We start from the raw sequence: 17,503 nt of genomic DNA on the forward strand, positions 1-17,503 counted from the left end.
CCTTGGCTCTATATTGGAGAGCTTAAGCCAGGCAAGGACAAAGGAGAGAGGTGGGTTTCATCTCCTGTACCGGCTCTGCTTGTCGATGTCTGCTGGGATACACGGCAGAGAAGTGTTACCGATCACCTGTACTCAATGGGAGGAGGGTCTTGTCCAATGAGCAGTCTTCTGTGGGCACAAGGATGGGGTGTGGCAGTATGGTATCTGCAAGTTCCAGCCTGGGGTAAACAGTGAGCCAGAAAAGCAATTAAAGCAGAAACAGATGAGGATAATTAGAAGGGACGGCTCCAAAGGGTAGAAGGAGGCAGTGAAACTAAACAGAGGATTGAGCTATTTCTGTCCATCCCTTGATGTCTGGAAAAATGGCCTTTTTTGGTTCAGACTATGGTACCACGCCCTAAATAACACTGCAACTGTTCTCAGCACTGTCCCCCTAGTTTGGATTCAGTGGTATCTGCTGGATTCTGCTCCCGAATTGCCCTGAATAGGACAACAGCCTATTGGACATGTCCATGTGGACGTTCCACAGATTCCTAACTCTACTGCATCAAAATTCAACTCCTCATGTTTTCGCAGAAAACCTTCTCCTTTTTCAGTATTCACCATTTTAGTTTAATGGCATCCAATCCACCCATTCATCTAACATAGAAACTAGTTCTATGTTTAAATAATAAAAGGCTTCCCTCAAGCTTTCTGTTTCTGTTTATGTGCTATCTCTCTCTTCTCTATCCAAAGGCCAAATGAGTGGATTCTTTGGATGAAGATATGTCACTGCCATTATGGGGTGGGCAAAGAGCTGTCGGCCCATGGAGTCCCCAGGAAAGCCCTGCCGGCAGGTAAGCCAAAGCCGTGAGGTTACCAGGGTTCATTTCCCATAACTTTATAACAATGTAGGAGGAAATATTGGGAAAGTGTATCTTTTGTTTAGAGGAAAGAGAGGCAGAAAATTTGGGGATATCCTAAAGCTTCCAAAAAGAAATGAAAAGGCACTAAGAAAAATAAACATTTTCTACTTTGTTATTTTGTGTAGAAAACATTGTCATAAGGAAACAGGCTTAGGACGTTTTAACACTGGCTGGAAAAAGATGAAAGATGAAAATACAAATTGGACAGTCCTTTCTTCTTTTGTTCTGCTATCCCCACTAATCCTTGAACCACCTGGATATGTATCTTGATTAGACATGGCAGAGGTCACAATTGCATAATTTGGCTTTTCACTAAAGCCCTTATAAATTGAACTTTTATTGATGTAGCCCCAAAGCTTTGGTGCAATATTTATATTATGAAAGCACTGACATCATTTCATATAATTTAGTGTTCTTGGCATACTCAAGAGCCAAGAATAAAACCTAGGGTGCCACAGGTCAGGCCCAAGCTACGCAGGCAGGACTGTCTGTGGGAAACTTTTTCTGTGTCTGATCAGGTATAGATTAAAGGTGACACAAATTTCTTTCTTTCTTTTAAATTTTTGTTTTATTTTTGAGAGAGAGAGAGAGAGAGAGAGAGTACAAGCAGAGGAGTGGCAGAGAGAGGGGACAGCCTGATGTGAGGCTCAAACTCACGAACCATGAGATCATGAACTGAGCCGAAATCAAGAGTCATTCACTTAACTGCCTGAACTACCCAGGCACCCCAACGTGCTACAAATTTCTAAATTTTATTTGTCCCAAGTTTACTAGGGGTTTTAAAGGATAAATCATATAGGTCAGAGTAAAAGAACCCCATGTGTTATATACGTCAATACATGAGTTGCCCTTTTGAACTATGTTGCTCTATTCATATATATATATATGTGTGTGTGTGTGTGTGTGTGTGTATGTATATATATTTTAATGTATATGTATATATTTTTATGTATATGTATTACATATATAGTTAGTTGTATATATATGTATACATATATATGTATATATGTATGTGTATATATGTATACATACATATGTATATGTATACATATATAGTTATATGTATATATTTTTAATGTATATGTATGTGTGTGTGTGTGTGTGTATATATATATATATATATATATATATATTTTTTTTTTTTTTTTTTTTTTTTTTTTTTAATTTGCCATGCTACCCTGGGTGGGTCCTATAAGCTGCTCCAAGCTGTAATGTCCTCATCCATACAGCAGGGGCAATAATATTGCCTAATTCACTCACCATTTTGAAGATTAGGCTAAGCAATCCTGGCACATGGTGTGAGCTCAAATAATGTTGTGTAATAACAATAATTCTACCAGTGAACTATTAATTTTGAGACAAAGGAATGAGCCCCTGGAAAACTTCTCTACTTCTATTACACAAAAAGAGAGGAAAAGAATATCTGCAAAGTACCCTTAATAGACAATGCTGGGATTTCACCTTGTTTTTCTTAGCCACCCCTTTTATCCCTTTTAAATCAAAGTACTGTAGGCACATAGTCTGAAAAGTCAAGTAATAAGTGCTATAGGAATGATGGTGGAAACAGCAGCTACCTCCACTATTTCCTTTCCACCCAAATCCTGCTCCCCAGAGGTAAGCCTTTAACTCTTAGTTCTTCTGGCATTTTTAAATACCAGGCCTGTGGTGATATTTTTCTCTCTTTCCTTATATTTCAATATTAGAATGTATCCATTGACTTCTAAGTACGGGAGATAAGATGGCTGCTTTTTTAAAATTATTTTTTTTAATGTTCATTTATTTTTGAGAGAGAGAGAGAGAGAGAGAGAGCTCACACAAGCAGGGAAGGGGCAGAAAGAGAGAGGGAGACACAGAATCCAAAACAGGCTCCAGGCTCTGAGTTGTCAGCATAGAGCCCGACATGGGGCTCAAACTCATGAACTGTGAGATCATGACATGAACTGAAGTTGGACGCTTAACCGATTGAGCCACCCAAGTGCCCCATGTTGGCTGCTTTTTGAATTTTACACACACACACACACACACACACTTCCTCCTTATCTATTAGGAGACTTACATTATATTTAGCATCTCTGTTTTTCCATTTTGATCACCATTAAGTCACATGATGTGCTGTGATTACATTTGCCTTATTATACTTTTTAGTTGTCCTTAGAAGTAACACATAGCATGTTTTTGGCTTTGTTTTTTCAATTTCTTCATTTTCTAGGTATATATTATTAATGTCCACTCAAATTCTCTGTCTTATCTATGAAACTGTTGTAAATGCAATCCCAAACATATTGGGTAATTTATCAATTCTTTTTTTTTTTTTAGTCACATCCCCTCACTGTCTACTACTCTATTCCAATCCAAATGGGCTGCTCATTGGGAGTACTACATAGCTGCTCTTGGGATTTCCTTTGCCATCACCCTGGGATTTCTCTCTTCTGTTGGGGCTCCTTGTTGTGGGTTCCACATCTTCCTCTTTTTTTGATTTACTTCCCCATGTTAGTGGCACATACATATACTCCGGTAGCTAACAAAGATGCAGGCAAGGTATGTTGTTTGAGTCCTTACAAGGCAGAGGTTGCTGGTTGCTACTGATACTTCTCTTCTCTCAGGGTGACAGAGTATTTAGCTGAGCCCATGCTACCTGCCCAGAATGGAGACTACATATTCCAGCCTCTTGAGCAGTTATGTGTGAATACTGTGACTGCAGTCTGGAGAGAACACTAGAACAAAAGCATAAGACCCTTCCATGAGAGAGAGCTGTAGTGCACCCTCTCTCATCGCTGGAATGTGGGCACCATCCTGAATGATGGGACGTGGGGCAAATCTAGGGATGATGGGGCAAGAAGTTGTAAGGGGTCTGGGTCCTTGAAGACATCATGGAACAAGGCCTCAATGCCAGCTCTGGACTGCACAACGCTGTGCTTTTTTATATAAGAGAGAAATAACTTCTATTTGAAGGAATAACCTGATCCTACTATTATACCTTTCACGTAAGAACGTTTCTTTACCTTTACACTTGAGTGAAAATTGGGTTGAGTTTAGAATTCTAAGTTGGAATGTTGCCTTTCAGAATTTTGAAGTTTTTTTTTAGCTGTCTTCTTGCTTCTAGGATTGTTGAGAAATCTGTTGCTCTTTTGATTCTTAATACTTTTGATATAAACTTATTTTTAATCTCTCTCTCTTTAGAAGCTTTCATGGTCATTCTGATATTTCAGGATAGCCTGCTTTGATATGGGTTATTTTTCATTTGTTGTGAAAGGAATTTGAAGGGGCTCTTCAAAACAGAGATTCATGTGTCTCAGTACTGGGAAACAATTTGTTTTTTTGGATAATTTCTTCTCCCCTCTGTATCTATTTCTGAAACTTCTATTACCTAGATATTGGACTGTTCAGACTGATCTTCTAAATTTCTTCTATGATTTTTCATATTTTCAATCTCTTTACCTTTTATAAATCTATATTCTTCCATGCAACTCTCCTATTGAATTTGTATTTCTTCTATTATTTTTCATTCATAACACACTCTTTGTTCTCTAAATGTATCCTTTTCAAATAGCAATCTATTTTTGAAGGATAATGATCATTTTTTAAAAAGTATTCTTTTTCTTTTGGGGCGCCAGGGTGGCTCAGTTGGTTAGCCGTCTGACTCTTGATTTCAGCTCAGGTCATGATCTTACCATTCGTGGGCTTGAGCCTTGAGTCAAATTCTCTGCTGACAGTGCAGAACCTGATTTGGGATTCTCTCTCTCTCTCTCTCTGCCCCTCCCTGGCTCTCTGTCTTTCTCTCTCAAAGTAAATAAACTTTAAAAAATAAATGAATAAAAGTTGTTTTTCCTTCTTTCCTGAATTAGCTATTCCCTATGAATTTCTTTTTGTCTTTGCTTTGGTCTCTGTCATGCTGGAGCTTTCTTCAAATATATATTTGGCCATATGTTCAAATATAAAAACGATCTACCAAAGAGCACACTATGAAGTCTCTGTGTGTGTAGGGCTGGGGAGCAGAAGTTTCTTACTGCTCACAACATAAGCTTTCACTTACATCTCCTATTTTAAATATGGTGCCTCATCCCTGACCACTACCTGGCTCCTCTTATTCTGAGTCTCTGTTAAATTTCTCCAAAGACTAAACTTCTAGTGTTTCTCCACACTTGAAGAAAGCTAATCACCTGGTCAAATGAAGTTGGAGAGATTAGGGATTTAATTTCTCTTACAGGAATTTCAACTGATCCACCTTCTTTTCTTTTTCTTTTTTTTCTTTTATTTTAAGTTTATTTGTTTTGAGACAGACAGTGTGAGCAAGAGAGGGGCAGAAAGAGAGAGAGAGAGAGAGAATCCCAAGCAGGCTCTGTGCTGTCAACTCAGAGACTAACACAGGGCTCAATCTCACAAACCATGAGATCAAGACCTGAGCCAAAATCAAGAGACGCTTAACCAACTGAGCCACCCAGGCTTATTTTTCAAATCTACCATCTACCCACTTCTTCTGTGGCATCTGGTGCCTCCAACTCCTGAGACTTTTCAAGGCTCTGCACTAGATTTCCACGTTCTCTTCTCTATTAAATCAGTTACCTCTCATATACTTGCTTTCCAGTTTTGAAAAAAAAAAATGTATTGACAGTCCTTGACCCACTAACTGACAATTCATTGACATCATTTTGCCCTTGCCCTCTCAGAGCTTATGTTCTAGGGGAGGAGATAGATAATAAAAACATTTAAAAAATGTCTAATGGTACTAAATGCTATGGAGAAAAGTATATTAGGGTGAGGGAGTGTGTGACAAGAGTGCTACTTTTACATGAACTATGCAGAGGAGATCCTTCCCTTAAGGTAACATTAAACAGCAACCTGAAGAAAGTTAGGGAAGGAGATATGCAGACATCTAGGGGAAATGGGCTCCAAGCACAGAGACATTCAAATGTAAAGCACCTGAAGTAGGAGCAGGAGGTCTGCCTTTGTAAGGAACAGCAAGGAGGACAGTACGGTAGGAAAGGAAGTGATGTCAGAGACTAGTGATTTGGAGACCAGTAGTGGTGACCGTATTGTTGCAGGGACTTGTAGCCATGGTAAGGACCATAGACTTTAAGTCTATGGAGGCCACTGACAGGGTTTTGAGTAGGGAGAGGTTGGATTAAGCTTCTACTTTGTATCCAATGTTGTCTCCTCTCCTGTTTTCTTGGTCCTTATGAACTTTTTATCCTTTTATTGTCTATTGTGCTTTTCATGAAGTTTGGTTATGGTGTGCAAGAGTTCAATCCACATATTTGACCAGAATTCCGAGCCTCATCTTAAGAATCTAACAGGGAGTTGTCTCAAAAAAATGGAATGACCTGCCTTGAAAGCCAGAAGCATGGATGATCACAGCCACTCCAAAACAAATGGAATTTTGCTTTCTGTGACTCCCTGTGGATCTACACAGCAAAAATGAGCTAATGAGGCAAAGTACATTCTTGGAGTGTCCCACAGTACAATGGTTCTCACTGGGATTGGACCTGCCCTCAAGGGGGCATTTGGAAATGTATCCACTCAGCCCAGAGGCATTGGAAAAGTGTGGAGACTCTTACAGTTTTCTTGTTGAGGGTTCCCCTTCCCTCTGCCACTGTTGTGCCACAAAGAATTATACTACCCCTAAATCCAATAGCAATGCCTATTGAGAAACAGCTTTAATCCTTTCCCTAAGAGGGAATCCAGGAATCCTAAACTCCTGTATCACTCGAGAATGTGAATGAGTCTGGGGTGCCTGAATTTGGCTCTAACCCTGTGGCTTCTTTGGTGTCCTGAGTTACACATGGAGGCATACTGGATGGTTACATTTGAGTTCAAACCTTCACTTTCCCTAAGTCAGACTGTGAGCTTCTTCAGGGAAAGCTAGTGCATCTTGCATTCACCATGGTTGTAGTCACATAGTTTGTAAGTAAATATTTGTGGATAACCCTGAGTTCTGACACTAATTTTATGGTTGAGGCAGTACTTGTGAAGCATGTATCTTCAATGTTGCCAAATCAGACTTGTGTAAATTAGCTCCCCTAATGAAAAATTAGTATGGCACATTTTGCTCTGGCTCCCGTGTGGTAACGCAACCTCCCTTCTTCCTCAAAACTCTGCGAGGAATAATTGCCACATGACTACAGAGCGCCATGAGAGTGTGAAATATTATGTAAGAAGGAGGTGAGGTAGGTCATTATTACATAATGCAGTTCTTCCTATCATGGCTTGGCTGTAACATGGAAGGCCTTGGAGGCAAGCCGCAGAGTGCAGACTGTGTCATCAACACACATCAACTCTAAATAATGAATACTCACCGCTTATAATCATAGATACAGCTGAGCCCACAGGAAATACCTAACCTGCAATCAATCTCCTCGTCGCTGTGGTCTGGCAGGACAGGTGATACCTGTCTTCATGAATTTTTGTGTGGGGAATTCATTTTCATTTCAGAATCAAAATCACAAACCTATATTGACCAGTTGGAAACATGTTGATGGTCTATCATGCTTTTATTTGTTTTTATAACAGCAACAGACCATCCATGGCCACCGCGATTTGTTTATATGACAGCATTTTTCATGTAAAAAGTTATTTTCTTTTAAAGTACTTTCACAATCTTTCACTTGTTCGTCTTCCAACAGTTTTGTGAAGGGGTTAGTAAAAGGGACTCGAACTTATGATAAATGGAGATTGGAAAGCCCAGGATGTTGAATAACTTGCTTACCGGTATCATGGGAAAGTGAATAAATAAATGATTAACAACCTCATGGTGAACATCACAGTAAAAACATCACATTCTTTGGGAGATTATAGTGCCATTTCTTTGCTATAATAAAAACATTTGGTTTGGTTTGTTAGCCAATTCCAAAATCTTTATCAAGGACTTGCAACGTGTCAATGTGTCAGGCACTATGGAAACCAGGATGTGGTTTATGCTGTAGTTTAAATAACTTTTGAAATAATTAGACAATCCCTACAACCATGTAAAGTATATGAAAACAGAATAAATCAATACCTTTATATTTTTAAAAAAGATACATATTGTGTGTATAATTAATAGAACTTGCCTACAATTGGCAATCAAAAGAAGAGGAAAAAGTGTTAAAGAAATGAAGTAAAACACCATATTTTAATAGTATTAAACGAATAAGAATAGTAAATGCAAATGGCTTGTTTCAGTACTAATGTAATGCCTGTTTGGACTCTGTTGAATATTCAGAAATTAAGATAAAAATGTTGCAGAGTAATGTTTACTTAAAAAGGAAACAGGGATACTTACATATATGCTAGATGGATTAAAGATTTAAGCACATATCAGAAATGATAATATTAATAGAGGTAAACTGCTTTATAATTTTGAGTCAGGGATGTCAACAATCATAAAAGAAAGGATAAATATATAAGTAGGTAAGCATTATAAGTTTCTATAATCAAAAGAAAACCTATACAGACTAATGGTAAACTTCACATAAGTTTCATGTTAGTATACCTAAGATACCTAAGATACAAGAAATATTAACAAATTAATAAAAATATATATACTCCAGGGGCACCTGGGTGGCTTAGTTAGTTAGGCGTCCTACTTTGGCTCACGTCATGGATCTCACAGTTCGGGAGTTCAAGCCCACATCAGTATCTGTGCTGACAGCTCAGAGCCTGAAGCCTGCTTCGGATTCTGTGTCTCCCTCTCTCCTCCTCCCCTGCTCTCATTCTGTGTGTCTCTTTCTCTGTCAAAAATAAACATTTAATATATATATATATATACTCCATTTAATATATATATATATATATATATATATACTCCATTTAATATATATATATATATATATATATACTCCATTTAATATATATATATATATATATATATATACACTCCAATAGAAAGGTAACCAAAGACCCTAAACAGGCAATTCACCAAAGAAGAAATATATATATGATTAACAAATGGGTGAATACACATTTTCCTTCATTAGTAACCAAAGAAATGCAAACTTAAACAATATTTTTCACATATTAGATTTGCAAAGATTAAAAGAATTCAAATATCCAGTGTTGATGAAGTTGTAAGAAAATGGACATGATCATTGGTGGAAACAAGTTGATCTGGTCTTTTTTTCAGACAGCAATCTGACAATAGATTCCACAAATTTTTATTTATTTTTTATTTATTATTTTTGAGAGAAATCGTGCATGCATGTGTGTGGGTAAGGGGGGGAGGGACAGGGAGAAAGGGAGACAGAGGATCTGAAGTGGGCTCTGTGCTAACAGCAGACATCTCGATGTGGGGCTCAAACTCAAGAACCATGAGATCATGACCTGGGCCAAAGTTGGATGCTTAACCTTCTGAGCCACCTAGGTGCCCAATTCCATATATTTTTAGAGGCATTCCCTATACCTATTCCTTAGTGGGAATTCTAAGGACAAACAAGAGCATTAAGAGTCGGATACATTAATATTCAAAGCAGCATTATTTACAGTGTTTTAAAAAGAGAAAAGTCAAGCAAAAGGAGACTACTTTCAAAATTATAGTTGGTCTATATTTCAAACTCAAGAGTGAAAATGCCCCCAAAGCCAAAAGGTCCAGAGATGAATCCTATTAACAGATGGACATATGGCTTTTCAGGAGGTTTTATATTAATATAAATATATAATTAACACAAATGACAGCATATTGAACCCTCTGTTCTGATGTTTGTTTTTTCTTTTTTAATTTAAATATGTTGTAGGCATCTTTCTTGGGCTGAAGAGTTGATATATATAGTCATTGGTTCAGAAAAATATTTACCACATCAAGGAAATGAGGAAAAGAAAAGTTTACAAAATAGCATCATAGCAGTGATTCTTGAACGGAGAGATGGGAAAAATGAGAGAAGTGGATTTTTCATTGATTCTTCTTTGTCTTCTCTCAAAAAATTAGATTTGCTTTTGTAGGAATCATGTTTGAGTAAGGTAGAGAGCCATGTTTACTTTGAGAAAGATCTGCAAATGTCCCTGAATCAACAGCTTCCCCCCAACCCCCCCACCTCTGGCCTTCATATAGACTCTTCCCAGGTTCAGAATCATGGAGATATATATATATATATATATATATAAAATAATTTTTTTTAGGATAATAATGTATGTGAATACAAGCACAGAAAAAATATCCACAAGAATGTTGACAGCAATTATCTTTGCAAGGAAAATATTCAGGTGATTTTTATTTTCTTTTATATATTTTTGGGGATTTTTAATAAAAAACAAGATTTTCATTTTTAAAAAATGAAGCAAACAAGAAGCTTGAAGTCCTTGAAAACCACGACTGGAGAAATCAGGTGACAGCAGCCCAATATGCAACCACAATCAAAACAAACTAAAAAAGTTCATAACAATGGATATCTTCTGTACTAAACCATAATTACATGTTTTAACCCAAGAAGCTAGATAAAGTCAAGTGTATGGCATAAATGATCCAAAGAAGCAGAAAAAGTTTAAGAATCTACAGCTGGAAAATGATGATTAAGTGTCAAAAACATTTAAGTTTCTAAAATCATGAATCCTATTAAAAACATATAATCATCCTATTAAAAGGGGGAATGTCCCCATAAAATTCGTTAGGAATTTAAAAGAAAAACATATTTTAGATGAAGGACAGAAAACTTGGAATTCATTACCTCCAGAAAAGAATGGAGACTACATACATTAATGGGTTAAAGAATTATTGCATAACAAAATTAACATTAATTAAAGGAAAATGGAGAATTGGGGAGTATGGCTCTAAATAGTTTGAAATTAGGCAATTTAACCACACAATTCCCCATCAGATATCCTCTTACTAGTCTTGCCAGAGACAGAGACCTGAGTTGGATGAACCTGTGTCTGATCAAAGGTCAAAGGCTTTTTTTTTTCATTATAAATTCCAAATTAATGGAATATAAATTAATGACAGCTTACTATTTATTATTTGTACTCACAACTGATAATTTAAAGATGTAGGTGAAATATTAATGGGATAATTTTTTTCATAGCTATGCTAAGAAGATTAAAAAATAACACACAGTTAATGCTAGTCTATTTCTTGTTTTCCATGCATTTGGTGTTCAAGTTTGACTTGCAGTTTAGTAGAATTTGGCTGTATTGTGTCTAGTGCTTCTGGTTTCTGGGCTTGGTAAAGTCACTCCAAACAAGAAGAGCGAGTCACCCCAAGTAAAGAGCAAAATTATTAGTGGACATATGAGCAACTATTACAGATAAAAAGGGGAAAGATAGGGTTCAAAGTGTTTAAGAGGTAAAGCTTTGACCAGGCCTATGGCTCATGGAGGTTCCTTTACTTTTATTTCCTATTGAGAGAACTATTCTTCCAACTTGTCACTGCTTTTTCAATCTGATATCACCTATCATCCAAAGAAGGAAGTTTCATTTAAATGGAAATGTCTTTGCAAACTGATCTTAATCTGCACTGTTGACTATTATTCTTCACCCCATTCCCATCCGGAATTAGTAGAACTCTTCTTCCTGAAAAGCTATATCCGGCATTACAATTATCCAGGTATTGGACTATTTAAGTTCATAATTCTTTGCTCCAAAGGTTCGCAGAATTATGACAAGTCATTCTTTTGTTAACATGCTTCTTTCCTTGTTCCCTTTTCTCCTGAACACACAAACACCTATTCTATTTAGAAATTCACTCGATCTAGGCTCTGTTCCCCCACAATCTCCACCCCTGTTGAAGTCATAAGTTTCTGAATACGACCTGGTAGTCTAGACACACTGTTGATGTGTTTGTTGTCACGTACAGGATCTTATAAAATCAGAGACGTGCATGTAGATGCAAGCCTGCTAGAGGATTTTGCAAGGTAGATGGTGACGCACACGTCCATGTTTTGTTCGCTGGGCAGAATTGACCCCACAGGCTGTAAGATTGGATACTATTTTCCAAATATTTCGTGTGGAAGAATTAACAATGAGAAAGCCAAACCTAATTGCTCTTATTTCATCAGTTAGTAGCAATAGGCAAAAGTTTCTTTTAGTTCATATACTTGTCTTAAGTAACCATTTCTTTTGTTATAAATGAATCTGGTTCTTAAATGTTTGCTTTACTATGCAGTTCTCTGCTTCTCTGAAACTCAGCTTTTAAGAGATTTAAGAAAATTATTGCGTAATATTACCTATTGTCCAAATGGTGCAGGAAAGGAATACCAAACACTTTCAACTAGCTGTTCTAATACTGTCTGTATTTATTTATTATTCATTCAACCAACATGCATTCAGCATGTATTACATGCCAGACATAGTTTAAACTGAAATAAAGACATTTCTCAGGGACCTCAAGGATTCATGGAGACCCCCCCCCCCCCATGTTATAAACTATGACACAGTGAGAAAAATGCTAATAGAGAGGTATACCTCCATGCTTATGGATGAAAAAAGTAATAGGAAGATGCACATGTATGTGGGGTGGGGGTGGGGGTGATGTTCATGGAATTTTCAAATACTGAACAGGAATTTGCCAGGTGCCTGAGAGGGGAAGAGCATTTCAGGCAAATGCATCAGACTCTCCGAAACCTTGGAGATGTGAAATAGCCTGGCATGTTTGGGAAACTGCAAAAAGACAGTTAAGGCTGAACCAGAGGCAGTGAGTTAGGGAAAGTAGGGAGACACAATCATAAAGGGGGGGGGAAGCCAGACTGTCAAGGACCTTTTATGTTTATCAAGGAAAGGAGCTGATAGGGGTAAAAAGTCATTGAAAGGTGTTAATCAGAGAAGTGTCCCGATTAGTTTTGTACTTTAGGTACCAGAGGCAATAGTGTAGAATACAGATTCAGGAGGAAAGGAAGATGGGAAAGCCTGTAGGCAGGGAGGTCTGGTCGGAGGCTAGTGCAACAGGATAGGTTAGAAATGATGAGAGTCTGAAGAAAGACAGAAATTGTGGTCATGGAGTGGATTCCAGAGATATCCATAGACTCAGACTTAATGACCTACTGGGTAAGTGAGTAACAAAGAGGAAGTGATCCTAAAGCTTCTGACTTGGACACTAAAATCAAACCAAGTGGAGAATTGGAAAGAACATAAAGGGGATTTAATGTTGGATAAGTTTAAGGTGTTGGTGATATATCTACTAAACGTGTCTGGTAGGAGCCTAGAAACACAAATCTGGAGTTCAAGGGAATGGTCTGTGCTGAAGATAAAAAGTCGAGTCATAAATACATGGTACCTGGTATTACAGGAATGGATAAGTGTGCCATGAGGAGTATATAGAGAACAGACATGAGCAAGGACAGAATCTTAGAGGAAAACCAGGGTGTGAAAGGACCTAATGTAGAAAAAAGAAGCCAAGGAGGGGGAAGGAAATAGAGCAAATAGAGATAGAAGGTGATGAAGTAACCACTACATAAAGAAAGGCAGGCACTTCAAATGGAGTTTGGTAAATATTTTGAATTCTAGGAAAAATTTGTTGCAATAATAATTGACCAGTGCCTGTTAAATTTTGCAGCCCCAGGGCCTTTGGAGACCATCACAAGACAATTTTCTGAATGAAGGAGGGAGAAGCCAGATTGCAATGGATTCACAAGTGGAAAGGAGAGGAGTCAGTGACAACATCAAGGTTGGTTACTATCAAGAAGTTTGAGTGTGAACAGAGGTAAATGAAGGTGAGCTTTCTTTCCCTCTTCCTCTTTTCCACTTCTTTTCTCTTTTTCTCTTCTCTCTTCTCTTTCTTCCTCCCCCTTCTCTTCCTCCTCCTTGTTCTCTTTCTGAGAAATAAAAGAGTTTTAAGCTACAATAAAGAGGTGCTATTCTAAAGAGATGCTCTTATTAGGGACGTTACTACAAACATCTGCTTTTGGGAATAATTCTTTCATATTAGGTTTTTCTCATCTGTAGTTATGTTTCTAAGGGCACTGATCTGTAGTAAACCAGCCTCTATGTTAATAGCCCTTCTCCCTAAAGCAGAATTCTACTGTGTTTACTTACACAGAAGCATATGTGGAGTGAAGCCACCAGCTAAAAATTGCAAGAATACTGAAATTGACACTCTTTCAGCTCAATGTGTAAGAGTGCCGTACTTATCATAGTCTTTTGAATTATTTTCTTTATTGAGTCTACTTGATAGATCAAACAGTAACTTTAAAACAACTCAATAAGGATTATTTTGTATAAAGTTGAAAGCATTATGGGTAATTTTATGACAATTATGTATAACATGCTCGAGTCTCTCCTCAGGTTTCTTACATATGTAAAAAGAAACAAAATGCATAAGGTGCTTTAAATCCATATGGTTCTTATATTTGGGAAACTTAAGACTGCTTTTAGATATTACCTTAGTAATCCTCATGGATTTTTAGGTTATTTTTTTTCTGAATTCCATATCATCACCTCAGGTGGAAAGTAAGATATGTGTCATTATGACAAATTTTGCCTCTATCCCAGGAAATGTAGCTCTTGCAGACAGTTTTGGCTGACTACTTGGTTTTGAAAGTCCCACTAAAATGAACTACTCTGTTAACTGCTTTTCTACTCACAGCCTCTATTTTACAGGTGAGAAAACTTACATGTGTAGCTCCACAGAACTTTAGGGCAGAGAAAAATATGGAAGGTTAGGACTGTTTGTTGCTCGTAACCGAAAAGGAGAGTAACCGGAACTGATAATAGAAAGGGTGCCATGAATCCAGGCAGGTTCTATCACTTATTTCTTGTCTCCATTTAATTTCTCTATATTTTCTAATCCTGCTTCCTCTGTATCCTGGTCAGTAAGGTAGAATATGGCCCAGGTTTACGTGCCATGACATTAAATATGCTCAACAACATTAAATACTGAAATTTTCTCTCCACCACAGTTACTAAGCCTTGGGGAAGAGACATTGATTGATGCCAACTCATAGTCCAATCAGCCATGGGCCAGAAATGAATTCATGGTCTACAATGGTTTTGGGGAGTATATCCCTGTAGCTTGGGGGTGGAGTAGGAGTTAGTTAAGGGTATGGCTGTAGACTAAGCAGATATTCCAAAATGTGCCCATCAGAAAAGCTACTCCCCCACCTTGTCCACACCCCCTGCCACAAATATACCATTTTATACGTAAGGAAACATTCCCTAGAATATTAAATTATTTGGCTAAGGTTATAAAATGAGAAGTCCTAATCCAGTGCTATTTTGGTATGTGACTTAACTTTCTTGACAGTGGATGTATTAGCACTAAGAAACTTTACCAAAAAACCAGTTTGCTTCTCTTCATATCACTCTAAATCTCATAGTCCCCTTTCTCTTATTTTCCTATTTGTTTCTTTCTAAGAAATTAGAGAAAATGCTACATGAAAGTAAGAGAGACAATTTTTCAAAAGATCCTACCTCGGTAATATATTGACTTATCAATTTGTTTTTATGCTCAGTAAGCATGTTTTATATACAAGTGGGAGGAAGAGTTGTCTCTAGAACATGAGGATGAAAGAATCAAAACACATGACCTCTACTCTCCCCAAATAGGTTTCCTGAATAATCGAGAAAATAATATATCTATATATGAACAAAATAGATAGCATAAGCAAATGTATAGCAATGTAAGCCAAACTGCATGTAAATTTCTGAGGAAATAGAAAATAAGAAAAAGGATGAAAACTTTGAGTAAGACTTTCTGAAGGCCAATTTTTAATAGATCTTACAGGAAGATAGTGGTTATACCTCAGAGGGTGCACATTTATGGTCCACAGGTCAAATCAGGTTTACTTATGTTTTCTTGAGTAGTACTTTAAAAAAATAACTTAAATTGTAATGCCTTTTTTTTGTGGGACCTGCTCTTCCCATTGAGCCATACTCTGGACCACTCAGTATTTTATTGCATTCTTTACTCTACCATGCCTCACCCTTGATGATATTCCCTGGATGTGGATTGCCACGATGAAAGAAACGTACAAATCGTTTATTCTTGGGAGATGAATATATACAAAGGCAAAGAGCTGTGAGCCACGGATATGTGCGTATAAACTAGGGATGTAGTAGAAACAGGCCTCCATGAAGCTAAGAGACTATTGGACTATTGGTGGAATTATACAAATGAAAATGGATAGTTTCAGAGGGCCCGGATGATAGAGGGCCATAAGCACTATGGTCAGAGAATTTAGACTTTTTTTTTCCCATTAAGCAGTTTTCTGTCACTCTAAGTTCCTGTTTGAGAGTTACTTGAGTTATTTGAGAAAAGGTATTTGACTACCATATAATGGTTCAACTTGAGGAGGAAGATAGGAGCTCAAAACCTTTTCGGAAACCTGTAGGAAATAACAGTTTGGATACGGGTGGTAGTTCTGACAACAGAAAGACAGAAAGGAGCACTGGCAGGTAAGAGAAAATGGAATCAGACAAGAACAATACAGGAAAAAGAAGTTATGAGGCTGCAGTTTCCACAGAGGGTAAGAAAATTGGAGAGAAATGGCAGAATATAACATTCTGTTACAAAGGTGATGAAATAAATAAAAGCTGGTTTTCATATTAGCACACAGCAGCTCTCAATCCTGTTCGTGGGTCTATTTCCTGCCAACAGTTACTCATGGCTCCAGCTACTTGACTCTGCTGCTCGTCAAGAAAAGAACAGGCAGCCGCATGGGGTCTTCTGTATTTTATTCATTACAGCTTCTTTTATTTGTTGTTTTAATGTATTTAATTTACTAAATTATTACAGATGTTTTATATTACAATGCTAATAAGAAAAATATGAAAAGATGCCCAACTTCTTTTAAGTCTGGTAGAAGTGGAAACATTTTTCCTTTTGCCTGTTCAAGTTTCAGTTGATCCTTTTTGAAAATGCTGACCGAAAATGGATGGTCCATGCTAATTTCAAGTAGAAGGAAAGAGGAACAAATTTTAAGTGACATTTCGAAGAAATCATTATGTATTCGGCTTTGAGAAGGTTTGAGACATTGAGAATGTCATGAGGACCTCTTGAAGATGATCACAAAATGCGTTACTATGCTTTTCTGGGATCTTCATTACTATTTGAGAACACTAAGTATACAGGAAATGCTTATAACATGCCAGCATTATTTGGTATTAGTAGTTGTTGGAGTGTGTGAAAATCTTAGACCCAACTTTTGTGGGTGGCTTTTGTGGGAAGTACACTTCATGTTGCACAAAGGGAAATAGTCTCCCCAAGAACTGTATTTATGTGTGATTCATATATGTGGATTAGAACACTTAGGGGAAAAGCTCAACAAAAGAAAGCAACTTTCCCTCGGGGCTTCATGATTTACACAAATTAAATTTGTCACTGTTAAGACAGATAGAGCAGGCTCACTTAAGATCGAACACTCCAAACCCTGGGCTGCATTAAAGCTCATGAGATAGCCACAGGTAACTACATTAGATTTTCTTTGAACTGGTCCTCTAATTGGAGCCCTGTCACTGCAGAAAGCAATTGAAATTTAATTAAGGGACAGGAAACTCCCAAGTCTAATTTTGTCCTGGAGCCGCTCTGTGGGTTGTCTCTCAGGACTTCAACAGCTGTTGAGTGAAGGTTTTGGCGCGGATGCTAAAGGCTGCCCCGGTGAGGCAGCTCCCAATCATGCTAGGGCATGATGGCTTATTTCTAGGTAGGCTAACTCTCCACCTCTGTAGACACTTTGTGTTACACTGATAGACTCCTGTTTGCTTTG

General features: G+C 37.6%; 1 long non-coding RNA gene across 10 annotated transcripts in view; it reads right to left on the reverse strand.

Moving 5' to 3' along the window:
* Positions 1-13,577: 13,577 nt before the first annotated feature.
* The window catches only part of LOC122224387, a 31,853-nt gene continuing 27,927 nt past the window's right edge, over positions 13,578-17,503 (reverse strand). For 8 of the 10 annotated variants that reach the window (XR_006204742.1, XR_006204741.1, XR_006204740.1 and 5 more), the window contains one exon: positions 16,506-16,682. This is a non-coding gene — a long non-coding RNA (uncharacterized LOC122224387). Of the gene's footprint in view, positions 13,616-16,505; positions 16,683-17,503 lie in introns of those variants that run through there. The other 2 variants (XR_006204737.1, XR_006204736.1) reach the window with 2 other exon arrangements.

This window comes from Panthera leo, chromosome B4, assembly GCF_018350215.1.
Source record: "Panthera leo isolate Ple1 chromosome B4, P.leo_Ple1_pat1.1, whole genome shotgun sequence".
Classification (NCBI taxonomy): Eukaryota; Metazoa; Chordata; class Mammalia; order Carnivora; family Felidae; genus Panthera; species Panthera leo.